Here is a 14,304-nt window from a genome sequence, read left to right on the forward strand (position 1 = left end):
AGTATGTGCCCGAATTTTCCGGACGGCTCGCCGGTGTACGTTATAAAGACTACGACTACCTCCTTCTCCGTGATTTCTTCCGTCTGTACATGTTGTACTGCAGTGGTGGCGAAGTGCGACCTTACTCTGCCGTTCTGTGTTTCTGTTTTTCCGGAACAAAGTTATTGGGTGCTCCAACTGCTGGGACAGACACTCTGCTTTTGAGGTGTTTTACTCCCTGTGCACTAGTGTTTCCAGTACCCCGTTCCTCAGCGCAGGGTGGCAGCAGCCATCTGCGTGCAAACACAGTTTACTACGCTATTTCTTTCGATACACACCGTAGCCCAGGACGCCATCAGCAGTTCTGTTAATGGTGACGTCCTGGAATGGTTGTCTTCCTTCATCTTTGGTCTCCATAGCGAATATGGTGTTGGGATGTAAGCATTTCAGATGCAAATGGAAGTCATGGGTCCAGATGACGAATATATCATCCACATAACGGGAAAAGCAGATGGGTTTCCGTTTGGGTGGCGTCAGGGCCTTTTCCTCGAAGTCTTCCATATAGAAATTCGCAATCACTGGCGAGAGTGGACTACCCATTCCGATTATCTCCGTTTGTTCATATTATTCACCATTTAATAGATAATCTGACCAACGAATTATAGTGACTCACGTACTGGCATGAATAACGAAACAGCATCAAGATCTCCGTGATACCTGAGTCCTTAAGCCTGAAGTTTCTGAGGCATTTCACAAAATCCACAGAATATCGTATATGCCGTGGCCATTTACCCACATAAACAGTATTTCTGTCAGCTAAAGTGTAGGAGCTATAATGTGGCTAACAATGGGGTGTACCACACCACATCTTTGTGGAACTTAGGGAATCCAAAATGTCTTGGCGGCAAAGGTCCTCCATGTACTGATATTAATAAGTTTCCCATATTTCACTTTGTTTTCGTTTCATTCTTTATCATTTCCATCCATCACTTGGTGAACAGCTTTAAAAACGAATTCTTATCAGCATCTATTTTCCCAGTTTGATGTTCAAGTACGATTTTCTAAACTGCCGTAACCAGACGTCCCGACTCAGAAGATATGACTGTCCGTCAAAAACATGTACAAATGTTCAAATGTGTGTTAATTTCGAAGGGACCAAACTGCTAAGGTCATCGGTCCCTAAGCTTACACACTACTTAAACTAACTTACGCTAAAGACAGAACACACACCCATGCCCGAGGGACTACTCGGACCTCCGGCGGGAGGGGCCGCGCAATTAGAGACTTGGCTCCTCTAATCGCGCCGCGTGGGAAAAAAAAAGTGTATTTAGTTTCCTTCACCATCCATACATATCCAATTTTGGGGCATCATCACAACAATGACTTGAGAATTTCGTTGCATAAATAATACGAGAGACATGAATGAACTCGGAACAGACAGTATCAGTCACATTTTGCATGTAGATTTACAAGAAGTACTATTAGAGAAGAAAGAGATTACCTGGATGCCAAATTCACACCCTGTAGCGAATATACTGGAAGCATAAATAGTCTTTGAAGCCTTTCTAGCCAGTGGCAGGCCAGTTTCGACAAGTTCTGATGATATTTCAGGTACGTATGCAAGAAAACGGCTGGTCAGTACAAAGTTGATATAAAACAAAAGTAAAGGGTGCTTCAACGGAAAAGAACACAGATGTACGCCACCAAGTACATTTCGAGTTTATGTGTCAAGCGAATGTCCTTGAGTAGACTTTCTTAATTATGCTGAACTTTTGTATGTCAGTGATGTTAGAGATGAACTTCATTTAAGCATATTACGTGGTGATGGACTCAGGTAGAAAAATCATTTTGCACAAGGACGCGGAAATCTGCATACACTTTCAAGAGCAAACCATTCGAGAAGCGCTAAAGCAGACTTGTCTGAGACTGTAATGGGGAGTCAGAGAACCTAGCAGTAGTATTAAAAAGAGGACGAAGTGATAGTGAAGCATCCTTTCGACATGACCACTGGGAAACAGAAGTTAAGTTGAAATTAGTAGACAAATTATGGAACAGGAGGAAGTGATGCATCAGGTGGGGTTACACTGTTCATGCAAATATGGAAGAAAACCCATATTAGAATGACGCAAAGCCTTCAGGCTGAGAAGAAATGATGTAATAGGGTAGGATAACTTTAAATCTTTTGTTGCTTCCATGGCTATCGAGTGTAGTGTCAGATGCAATTGTCGAAGGTCCACGATACTTCGGCAACAACTGTTCCTCGATTATCAGATGTTACTTGTGGAATTGGAGGTCTGCTGTTGCGCTCCCAGTATACCGGGTGATCAAAGAGTCAGTATAAATTTGGAAACTTAATATAACACGGAATAATGTAGACAGAGAGGTAAAAATTGACACACTTGATTGGAATGACATGGGGTTTTATTAGAACAAAAAAAAGTTCACACAATGTTCGACAGATGGCGCTGGACAGCCAAACGACAGTGACTCCGCATGACAATCGTGTATAAAAGGAGCTGTAATGAGAGAGAGAATCAGATGCGCCAGCAGTCGCACCATGTTGACGTTAATTGAAAAGGCGCTTTTAGTGAAGCTTTATTATCAGAATGGGGAATGTGCTAGTTCAGTGTTACGATCCTATCGCCATAGGAATGGGATTCGAACGGGTAAAGGACCGTTGACAAATGCAGCTGTAGCGAGAATGATTTCGAAGTTCGAAGCCACGGGTTGTTTAGACGATGGACCCCGTAGTGGCCGACTGAGCACCAGGCGTAATGCTGATGAGACAGTTCCGGAAGAAATGGAGACTGTGGCGGGTTCGTCTATGCACGGGGAAGTCAGCGCTCGGGCAGTCACACGTCGCCCCAGCATTCCATACAGTACTGTTTGGTTGGCACTCAGGCGTACCCTCCGATGCTATCCGTACAATATCCATCGGCATCATGAACTGTTTGTTACCTGGCGATTTAGTGAAGCGGAGGGCATTTGCGGTGTGGGCGTTTCAAAAGATGGCGGAAGATGACGATTGACTGAGTAACGTGTTGTGGACCGACGAAGCTCATTTCACGCTCAGAGGGTCTGTCAACGCCCACAACGGCAGAATTTGGGCTACCTATAGTCCTAGAACTGTCGTGAAAACTCCATTGCACGACGAGAAAGCCACAGTACGGGTTGGATTTACCACATCCACCGTTATCGGGCCTTTTTTCTTCGAGGAAATGCGAGATTCTGGTTTTGTAACTGCTACCGTGACGGGTGAGAGGTACGCCGATATTTTACAGAATCGCATCATCTCCAGCCTGGCTGATAAACACCTGCTGGAACGTACGATGTTTATGCAGGATGGCGCTCCACCCCATATTGCTAGACGCGTGAAAGATCTCTTGCGCGCGTCGTTTGGTGGTGATCGTGTGCTCAGCCGCCACTTTCGTCATGCTTGGCCACCCATGTCCCCAGACCTCAGTCCGTGCTTTGGGATTACCTGAAGTCGCAAGTGTATCGTGATCGACCGACATCTCGAGGGATGCTGAAAGACAACATCCGCCAATGCCTCACCATAACTCCGAACAAGCTTTACAGTGCTGTTCACAACATTATTCCTCGACTACAGCTATTGTTGAGGAATGATGGTGGACATATTGAGCATTTCCTGTAAAGAACACCATCTTTGCTTTGTCTTACTTTGTTATGCTAATTATTGCTGTTCTGATCAGATGAAGCGCCATCTGTCGGACATTTTTTGAACTTTTGTAGTTTTCTTTTTTTTATTCTAATAAAACACCATGTCATTCCAAGCATGCGTGTTAATTTGTATGTCTCTATTTACATTATTCCGTGATTTATTCAGTTTTCAATTTTATACAGACTTTTTGAGCACCCGGTACATACCTGTGGGCCCAGAGTTGTGGCCTCGCAGACTCCTCACCGTGCTCGGCTGCTGGTAGGCGAGTGGCGATGGGGCGGCGAGAGGGAGAGCCGCCATTGTCTGCCGGCCACCGTCCACGTGGCATCGCGCATGCGGATGTTACGAATTTCTTTGACAGACCAAAGTACCGGCTCCGACGCCTTGCTTAGTTGGAAACGAGTTTCCCGGTTTATTAAATTATCCATCAAACGTATTTTAACAGCTTCTTTAGAAATGGAGTCCCAAAATATGTTCGCGTTGGCCAAGAATTTCGTTTGGTGATAATTCATTGAACGTTCATTCTCAGTGCAATGTTCTGCCTATTGCCGACTTGCTGGGATGCAGTAAGAGAGTGTGGCGCTCGTGTTCTTTGCAGGGATCCTCAATAGTGTGGATCGTTTGACCAAAGTAGGTTTTATCGCATTCACACGAGACTTCGACAGCCCCTCTTTCTTGAGATGCTGATCGTCTTTGACCGACTCTAACAATGCTCGTGTTTTCGCCGGAGGGCGGTACGCTGGCGTTATTTTATGTTTCCGCAGTAGTCTGACAATTTCGGATGATACGTTGCAAGCAAATGGTATGAGAGTATTATTCTTGGCGGTTTTTCTAATTTTTTTCTCCTTCCGGTTTTTCGTCTTCCGTGGCGTTCCTGGGATTTTTTCGTTGTATGGCCGTCCAAACCTGTTGGCCGTTGTACCCATACTCCAGGTGTTGCAGCTCTGGATTCAGACTTCGTTCATCTGAAATACTGTGTGCCCTGTGCACGCTATTTTTTTGCAGTGGATCGTTACATCTGGAGGCGTGTAGATATAAATCTGTATGAGTTGGCTTGCGGTAAACACTTTGGGTGAGCGAGCCGTCGGTGCTACGCTGAACAACGAGAAACGGAAGTTTTCCATCTTTTTCTGTTTCCAAGATAAATTTAATATTTTCATGGATGGAGTTCAGATGTTCTAAGAACTCTACTATTTTTTTTTTTTTGGCCTATGTGGCCAAATAACAAACGTAGTCTCTATCTGAATAAGTAACAATTATTGAAAATGTAGCTATCTAGAGGTATGAACCTGCGAAGCACCGAAGTGATGTGGCATGTACATCAAAGATGGGTTGTACAACTGCATGGTCAAGTAACCAATAAAAACAATACGATCCGGCCAGCGTGGCCGAGCGGTTCTAGGCGCTACAGTCTGGAACCGCGTGACCACTACGGTCGCAGGTTCGAATCCCGCCTCGGGCATGGATGTGTGTGATGTCCTTAGGTTAGTTGGGTGTAAGTAGTTCTAGGGGCTGATGACCTCAGAAGTTAAGTTCAAATGGTTCAAATGGCTCTGAGCACTATGGGACTCAACTGCTGAGGTCATTAGTCCCCTAGAACTTAGAACTAGTTAAACCTAACTAACCTAAGGACATCACAAACATCCATGCCCGAGGCAGGATTCGAACCTGCGACCGTAGCGGTCCTGCGGTTCCAGACTGCAGCGCCTTTAACCGCACGGCCACTTCGGCCGGCAGAAGTTAAGTCCCATTGAACCATTTTTTGAACAACAATACTAATTACTAATCTGCTAATACTGAAAAAGTGTGCAGTTGACTAAATAAATATAATATCAGTTAGAAAATTGCGTGTAACCTAGTCACTGTGATATAATGTGGCTGACAAAACGAAAAATGCAGAGTATAAATGAAGGCATCTTCCTGAATACAAAATATGTGTATCTAACCAGGAAATTTGTTTAGCAACTGAGGTATTAGAATAGCCGGACAGGGATAAAGAAGCAAAATTTGAATTCTGTCCAGATACTAGTTGGTGGAAGTGACCAATGGACAGCACGAGACAGCATCGCAGTGGCAGACACGTGTGGGAGACACACACAGGACGTGCTGAGGCGAAGCGAGTGACAGCTGATGGCCTAACAGCAGGGCACCCGCCCACTGTAAGGGCTCTGTGAGCAGGGCAATGAGACCAGTCAGGTGTGCTATGTTCGGCACAAAACTAGAGTCCATCAGTTATGGCTGTGCCACAACACGGAGAACGGGGCGCTCCCTAGGGACCAGACCGGGGCTCGACAGTGTCCCTCAATGAGCTGGGGAAACATGTGGCCGCGTCACAGCACAAGTATTGGCACGTGTCCTGACTAGATAGCACTCCTCCAGGGAAGTGCAGTACAAGGTTATTGCTCTGCAGGTACATATTTAGGAACGCCTCGGGGAATTTGGAGAATATCATCCTAACCAAACTACGACCAATATTAGTACCGTGCCAAGGGACACATACATGCGTAAGTCAGTTTTCTCCTAGTGGGAAGCAGTCCCGTTCTTTCAACTATGCCTTGTTGTTTTGAACAGCAACTAATATTTTGTCGTAGGTACACTATGTGATCAAAAGTATCCGGACATCTGCCTGAAAATGACTTAAAGTTCGTGACGCCCTCCATAGGTAATGTTGGAATTCAATATGGTGTTGGCCCACCCTTAGCCTTGATGACAAATTTCACTCTGGCAGGCATATGTTCAATCAGGTTCTGGAAGGATTCTTGGGGAATGGCAGCCCATTCTTCACGGAGTGCTGCACTGAGGAGCGGTATCGATGTCGGTCCGTAAGGCCTGGCACGAAGTCGGCGTTCTAAAACATCCAAAAGGTGTTATATAGGATTCAGGTCAGGAATCTGTGCAGGCCAGTCCATTACAGGGATGTTATTGTCGTGTAACCACTCCACCAAAAGCCGTGCGTTATGAACAGGTGCTCGATCGTGTTAAAATATGCAGTCGCCAACCCCGAATTGCTCTTCAACTGCGGGAAGAAAGAGGGTGCTTAAAACATCAATGTAGGTCAGTGCTGTGATAATGCCATGCAAAACAACAAGGGGTGCAAGCCCCCTCCATGAGTAACACGACCACACCATAACACCGCCTCCGAATTTTACTGTTGGTGCTACACACGTTGGCAAATAACTTTCACCGGGCTTTCGCCATACGCACAACCTGCCATCGGATCGCCACGTTGTGTACCGTGATTCGCGACTCTACACAACGTTTTTCCAATGTTCAATCGTCTTGTGTTTACGCCCCTTGCACAAAGCGATGCGTCGTTTGCCACTTTCCGGCGTGATGTGTGGCTTATGAGCAACCGCTCGACCATGAACTTCAAGTTTTCTTACCTCCCGCCTAACTCTAATAGTATTTGCAGTGGATCCTGATGCAGTCTTGAATTTCTGTCTGATGATCTGGATAGATGCCTGCCTATTACACATTTCGACCCTCTTCAGGTGTCGGCGGTCTCTGTCAGTCAACAGACAAGGTCGGCCTGTACGCTTTTATGTTCTACGTGTCCCTTCACGTTAACATTTTGCTGTCACATTGGGAACAGTGGACCTACGGATGTTTGGGAGTGTGGAAATCTCGCTTACTGACGTATGAAACAAGTGACACCCAATCACCTGACTATACTCGAAGTCGGTGAGTTCCTCGGAGCGCCCCATTCTGCTCCCTCACGGCGCCTAATGACTACTGAGACCGCTGATATGGAGTACCTGGCAGTAGGTGGCAGCACAATGCACCTAATATGAGAAGCGTATGTTTTTAGGGTGTCCGGATACTTTTGATCACATAGTCTATATTTGGATAGCAATTCTACGCTCTAAGACTTTTTCTCATGATATTTTTTTTTCTCTTTTGAACCTTTCTGCATCTTGCGTGCAAACAAACCCTAACAGGTGAAAGAATGTCAGAGTACACAAGGGACAATAATATGCTAGTAAGTAAGTCCTGGCTGAGACATTCAGGCGAAGAAAAGAAAAAGAAAAACTGGTATCACTACCTTTGCGACCCTTGCTTCCCAGCTGTCGACATAAGAGTTGGGGGAAACCTAAAAATTCCTTGAAGCAAGACTGTCTTCGCAACGTCCATGCTACCAAGATGACTAGATTTGAGGAATACAGCTGACGACGCGCAGTGAGAATCAACCCTATCCTTAAACTGAACCTTTTGCCTCCACAAAAATTCAAGTGTCAGTGCCCAATAATCGTTTTCGCGAGTGAAAGTAAACGTACCATAACTGCCATATGTTGGACACAAGTGTCACTCACGCTAGGTGAAGACAGAATTTTTTTTTCTGTTGCTGATCGTGTGATTATGACTCTCTAGACTTAAGACTTCAGTCATATTTTTTTTATCATATTTCGGCATGTTTTGTGCTTGTATAGGGCAAACAGGTCACTCATCCAATCATTTGACCCATTTTACCTATAAAGGTTTGTTGCCCAAGAGGGATAGACGCAATCTATGGTACCAGAATCGGCTTCATTTCATTTGTAAATGTGATAAGGTCTTTTTAAGATTAAGATAATATTGTCGAGTTCATACGCCACAACTGAAGGAGTATTTTCAGTAGGCTTGTGCTCCAGTTTGCCCCAACTCGAACGATCTCACATGACCGGGGGAATTAAAATTTTTACTAGGACAGAGGATAAGAATTTTATATGTAACTGAATTAGTTTGGTCTGTAATAGGAACACCGACACTCAGGCAGACGGGTAATTTACATCACATACAAGAAACAGCACTGATGGAAGACCAAAAACCAAGTCCTCGTATTAGTAAGCGCGTAAAGCAGACCTACAGTCTTTTTCTACTAGTCATCCTGTGCATAGAAAAGGAAATGACGAAAATAAAAAAAAAAGTGCAGAAGTTGTTTTAAAATGTAAGTTGGAAAAATATCGAAGTTTCGCTGATGATAATGAAGTAGACGAAGTGAAGAAACTGTTCTATAACGGAGAAGCAAAAGCAAAGAGGGCATTCCTCGCTGAAAGAATGCGAATAGTTTCAAACACAGAATACAATACTACAACGATGTGAATCATAGACGAGATAAGAATTCTATAAGAAACAGTCGATTTGTTTGAGACGTGGTTTTGCAGAAGGACGTCGGAAATGAGGTCTGTAAGATGATAAATGACTAGGACGTCCGTAGAATCGACGATGAATAGGTTATTTGGAAAACACTGAGTCACGGACAGGATAATAGCATATAGGTTAAGATATCAGAGAATAATTTTCATGGAACAGGACGTAACCATATGAAATTCAGAGATTGCTTATATCCAACAAATAATCCAGGACGATCGGCTTAGGTGCCAATTAAGGATGAAAAGTTTGGCACAGGAGAGGAATTCGTTGGGAAGACAATATGAAACCATTCATGGGAATGATAACCCAAAGAAAGAAACAGAGCTCAACTTGCGCTAGGACTGACCGAATCTGACGATATGACGTTCTCTTAGAGCGTGACAGAAAAGAAAGTTGAGCGGTGGAGAGGCGTATGTTGGGGATTTCACCGAGAGGTAGATAAACAAATGCGTCAGGGAGCAGAATGTGGTGGAAATCCTAACTGTGACAGCAGATGAAATGGGTAGGTCTGGACATGTCACCGAGCGAATGGATAATTTTGTATAAACTAACAAAGAGGGAAAAGACGAGACGACTACCTTATTAAAGATAGGTGGATGACTTCAGCAGCACAAAGTCTGTACAGGGAAGCCAATAGCGAAGAATGCAATGTTTGGAGAAGCCGAGATCATTATCCTATAGTCAGTGTTAAATGGCTGATAGTGGTAATTGCATACAATGAAAGCTACATTGTTTTTCGTTAATCTGGAAACTAGGCTTGCAAAATCCCTCCCAGTTTTGCTAGCCTCATGGAACATAGTCACGCTAATCACAGCGATTGTCAGTTTCTTCATATGCGCACGAAGATGTCCACTGAAGAATATTATTATTTTCAGAGCAAATATTTCCTTTAACAACGAAATTTCACTCTGCAGGGGCGGGGAGGGGGGGGGGGGAGGGGGGGGGGGGAGAAAGTTAAATTGTGTGCTACGAGCCACGGAGACCAATGGCACTTCGAAAATAACTAGCACCTACGAGATGTAGCAACTGTTGCCGCTGCAACAGTCGTAGTCGAAAACATTAATACCCAGACAGCTCAATACGCCTACCTAAAGGTACAATCCCGACTGGTTAGGTTTCAAGTTTCGAAAAATTTCGATGTACACTACTCAGCATAACGTATCACAACGCTCTTGTAAATAAAGTCAAAGGATTAACAAGCTTAGTATCGCATGACAGTACTGCAAACTAAACACTGGAATGACAAACATGTTGAAGGAAAATTCAGCGTTTAACTCTGAAACTGCAAAATAAAGAAACTATTTAATAGAAGTCGCAGTGAATAGTGGGAAAATGTAGCGAAGTCAGATATTACGAGGTGCATTCAAGTTCTAAGGCCTCCGATTTTTTTTTCTAATTAACTACTCACCCTAAATCGATGAAACTGGCGTTACTTCTCGACGTAACCGCCCTGCAGACGTACACATTTTTCACAACACTGACGCCATGATTCCATGGCAGCGGCTAAGGCTTCTTTAGGAGTCTGTTTTGACCACTGGAAAATCGCTGAGGCAATAGCAGCACGGCTGGTGAATGTGCGGCCATGGAGAGTGTCTTTCATTGTTGGAAAAAGCCAAAAGTCACTAGAAGCCAGGTCAGGTGAGTAGGGAGCATGAGGAATCACTTTAAAGTTGTTATCACAAAGAAACTGTTGCCTAATGTTAGCTCGATGTGCGGGTGCATTGTCTTGGTGAAACAGCACACGCGAAGCCCTTCCCGGACGTTTTTTTGCAGTGCAGGAAGGAATTTGTTCTTCAAAACATTTTCGTAGGATACACCTGTTACCGTAGTGCCCTTTGGAACGCAATGGGTAAGGATTACGCCCTCGCTATCCCAGAACATGGACACCATCACTTTTTCAGCACTGGCGGTTACCCGAAATTTTTTTGGTGGCGGTGAATCTGTATGTTTCCATTGAGCTGACTGGCGCTTTGTTTTGGGATTGAAAAATGGCATCCACGTCTCATCGATTGTCACAACCGACGAAAAGAAAGTCCCATTCATGCTGTCGTTGCGCGTCAACATTGCTTGGCAACATGCCACATGGGCAGCCATGTGGTCGTCCGTCAGCATTCGTGGCACCCACCTGGATGACACTTTTCACATTTTCAGGTCGTCAAGCAGGATTGTGTGCACAGAACCCACAGAAATGCCAACTCTGGAGGCGATCTGTTCATCAGTCATTCGGCGATCCCCCAAAAACAATTCTCTCCACTTTCTCGATCGTGTCGTCAGACCGGCTTGTGCGAGCCCGAGGCTGTTTCGGTTTGTTGTCACACGATGTTCTGCCTTCATTAAACTGTCGCACCCACGAACGCACTTTCAACACATCCATAACTCCATCACCACATGTCTCCTTCAACTGTCGATGAATTTCAATTGGTTTCACACCACACAAATTCAAAAAACGAATGATTGCACGCCATTCAAGTAAGGAAAACGTCGCCATTTTAAGTATTTAAATCAGTTCTCATTCTCGCCGCTGGCGGTAAAATTCCATCTGCCGTATGGTGCTGCCATCTCTGGGACATATTGACAATGAACGCGGCCTCATTTTCAAACAATGCGCATGTTTCTATCTCTTTCCAGTCCAGAGAAAAAAAATCGGAGGCCTTAGAACTTGAATGCACAAAATAGTGTCGAATCTTACTACAGTGCCTTACGGGAATTACAAAAGCAAACACAAGGTGTCAATGACAGAGTAAAGGAAATGAAGACTTAAAATATATATATATATATATATATATATATATATATATATATATATATATATATATATATTCCAATTATAAGCAGTCAGATTGAAAGAGAATTTTGTTCGACCCTTAGACCACACAGATCTCTCTGATGAAAAATGCTCTCTACCAATTAGCGAGAAAACAAAGAAGGATAAACGGAAGAATTGTCGGAAACATTACAGCCAGTAACCACACAAAGGCAAACAACTGGCCAGAACTTACAGCAAGAAGAAACAATTTCAGGGCTATTTAGAGCCACCACTGAATAGGAAATACTAAAATAACTCCATTCTTAAACAGTTGTAATTGGGATTTAAGGGAAACAAGGGAAATTCGTTAACAGAACCAGTGATAGACGATGAATTTGAAATCACGATCAAAAGCTAGTCAGCAAACAGATATAACATAAAGATGGTATCTGTTCTTTCGGACATGTCCGAAACAACACATACCATGGTCGTATAGTTAAGGCTAACCGGCCATTGACCTTCTTCTTCTGTGCTGGATGCACACGCATTGCCCGAACTCTTACGGGACTCGGCACGAATGTCTGCCGCGAGTAATGAGTGTAGTGGGCAGGGGCACTACGAATTTAGTGTGTGGACATTAAGATGCGAATGTGGGTCTCATGTGGAGCTTGCAAGGTATAAGTCCCTGCAGTCGCACTCTCCTCTGTGGCCTCGGTGGCTCAGATGGATAGGGCGTCTGCCATGTAAGCAGGAGGTCCCGGTCGGGGCACACGTTTTCAGATGTCGCCGTTGATGTGTATCAACGCCTGTCGACATCTTATGGTCTTGATTTAGTTTTCATTTCCTTGGAATATAATAGGTGATGAATTTTTCGAAGTCACGAGGGCTAAGATCAAAAAGAGAAACTATACGTGGCAACAGATCTAGGAACGATAAATAGTACCTGCACCGAAACACTCAAAGCGAGCAAAATATCGTTTTATCGTGCAATCACATTGTTTGGTACAGACTGCAAAATAAAAGTGCAAAATACAGAGAGCACGGCAAGAAATTACAAGACATGTAGCATTCCATGAAGAAACATTCCCGATGTAATCAGAATAGTGGGAGACTACATTTTACAAGCATACACGAATTAGAAAAGTTCTGTTTAGCTCAGCATTGATGTAGATCGTCCCTTTGACAAAGTGAGCCACGAATTTTGAGAGAAGTGATATTAGATTAACGGAATCAATGAAACATAAATACCAGTAAATGCACGAATGATTTCAAAGGTCCAAGTGAACTGTTACCTAACAGGAGTTTCAGCTCAAAGACCCGTCAGATTACGCTGTCCATTGTCTTTTATTTAGTTTACAATCCTTAGTACACAAGACAGCCAAAATTAAGGTAAAAAGATCAGAAACATCAGCTTCAGGCAGTCAATTCATAAGTAGATATTTTGACCATAATAGCGATAAATAATACTGACGTAGTACAAAGGAACCGTATTTTGGAAATTGGCGGGTTAGTATGTCGAGCACTCGTTAACATCAGAGAAAGTAAACTACTCTGGACAATGAAACACATACACTGAAGCACTCATCCCTTCGGAGAAAGTGACGAAATAAGAATACTCGGCTTCCGATATAGAAAACGAAACGATGACTTTCGTTGGGAAACCCATCGATAACGCAAAATATATTCTGTAGAACATAAATGGAACGTTGATACGCATCCAGCAAAGACAGCTTAATATAAAATTACGCTTCTAATACGTTAACAGTTACGTGCTGTCCTAAGTATGATAAAATTCCACTCAAACATGAATTTACTGCCCGAATAAAAACGTACAGGAGGGGTCGTATGGAGAGACATGCTCTTCTGCATGATCAGAGTACGATTCACGCTGCCAATGAACGAAGAAGGGGGATTGGGAATGGCAGGTCTACACTCGGCAGCCTTCGAATGCAGATCAAGAGCGATCTTTGTGAAAAACTTACTCCACGGGCTCTGTGGACAAGGCAAAATTCTTCAGGGGAACCTCGGGTACGTCTGGAGAAACTGGGCTACGAGAACCAACACCAAGCTAGTGAGCACCATACTGTAGGGATAACGCAAAGAGGAAGCAATCACAACACAAAAAGTAACACCGAAATTAAGACAATGGAGCGGCGCAGCGCACAACATTTTAAATACAAAATTTGCACCTGAAGAACACACCAAAAAACGTTTTCTATCGGATTCATGAGCTGACGCATAGCCTTAATCTACGATCTTTCAGCTACTGCAGGGCGAGGACACATGACTCATCAATAGCAGAACCCATACTTCAAATACTGCAGTATGACAAACGCAGCTACACAGAACGGATGGATATTCACAAAACATGGACGTTTAGAAATGAATAAAACAACATTGCGGAAATTGCTAATGAGCAAACAGAAGATGTATCGAACTGGAAGCAGATTTATTAAGACTTTTGAACCTTTCCGTGTATTAAAGTGATACGTGGTATATTTTTACTAGCATATCGTGGTTCCGCCTAGTGGAAGAGAGATGGAGGCTACTAACAAGTCCGTAACTGGAAACAAAATATAAACTATACATACATGAGACTATATAGGACCATAGAGAACCAATAACAGAGAAAAATATCAGTGGTAATCCCAGTATTCTAAAGAAATCTATTTTCAATTCCTTTGTAAAATGATAGTGTTTCACTTGCAATACATACTTAAAGCTATCCTAACTACAAAAGGAATTTCAGGTTAGCAATTCAAAATTG

General features: G+C 43.6%; 1 protein-coding gene across 1 annotated transcript in view; it reads right to left on the reverse strand.

Annotated features, from left to right (window-relative positions):
- Positions 1-14,304, reverse strand: part of LOC124613708 — a gene marked incomplete at its 5' end in the record, with an annotated part of 546,162 nt that overhangs the window by 218,482 nt on the left and 313,376 nt on the right. The gene's annotated exons all lie outside the window — the stretch shown is intronic.

Source organism: Schistocerca americana, chromosome 4, assembly GCF_021461395.2.
Source record: "Schistocerca americana isolate TAMUIC-IGC-003095 chromosome 4, iqSchAmer2.1, whole genome shotgun sequence".
NCBI classification, from domain to species: domain Eukaryota; kingdom Metazoa; phylum Arthropoda; class Insecta; order Orthoptera; family Acrididae; genus Schistocerca; species Schistocerca americana.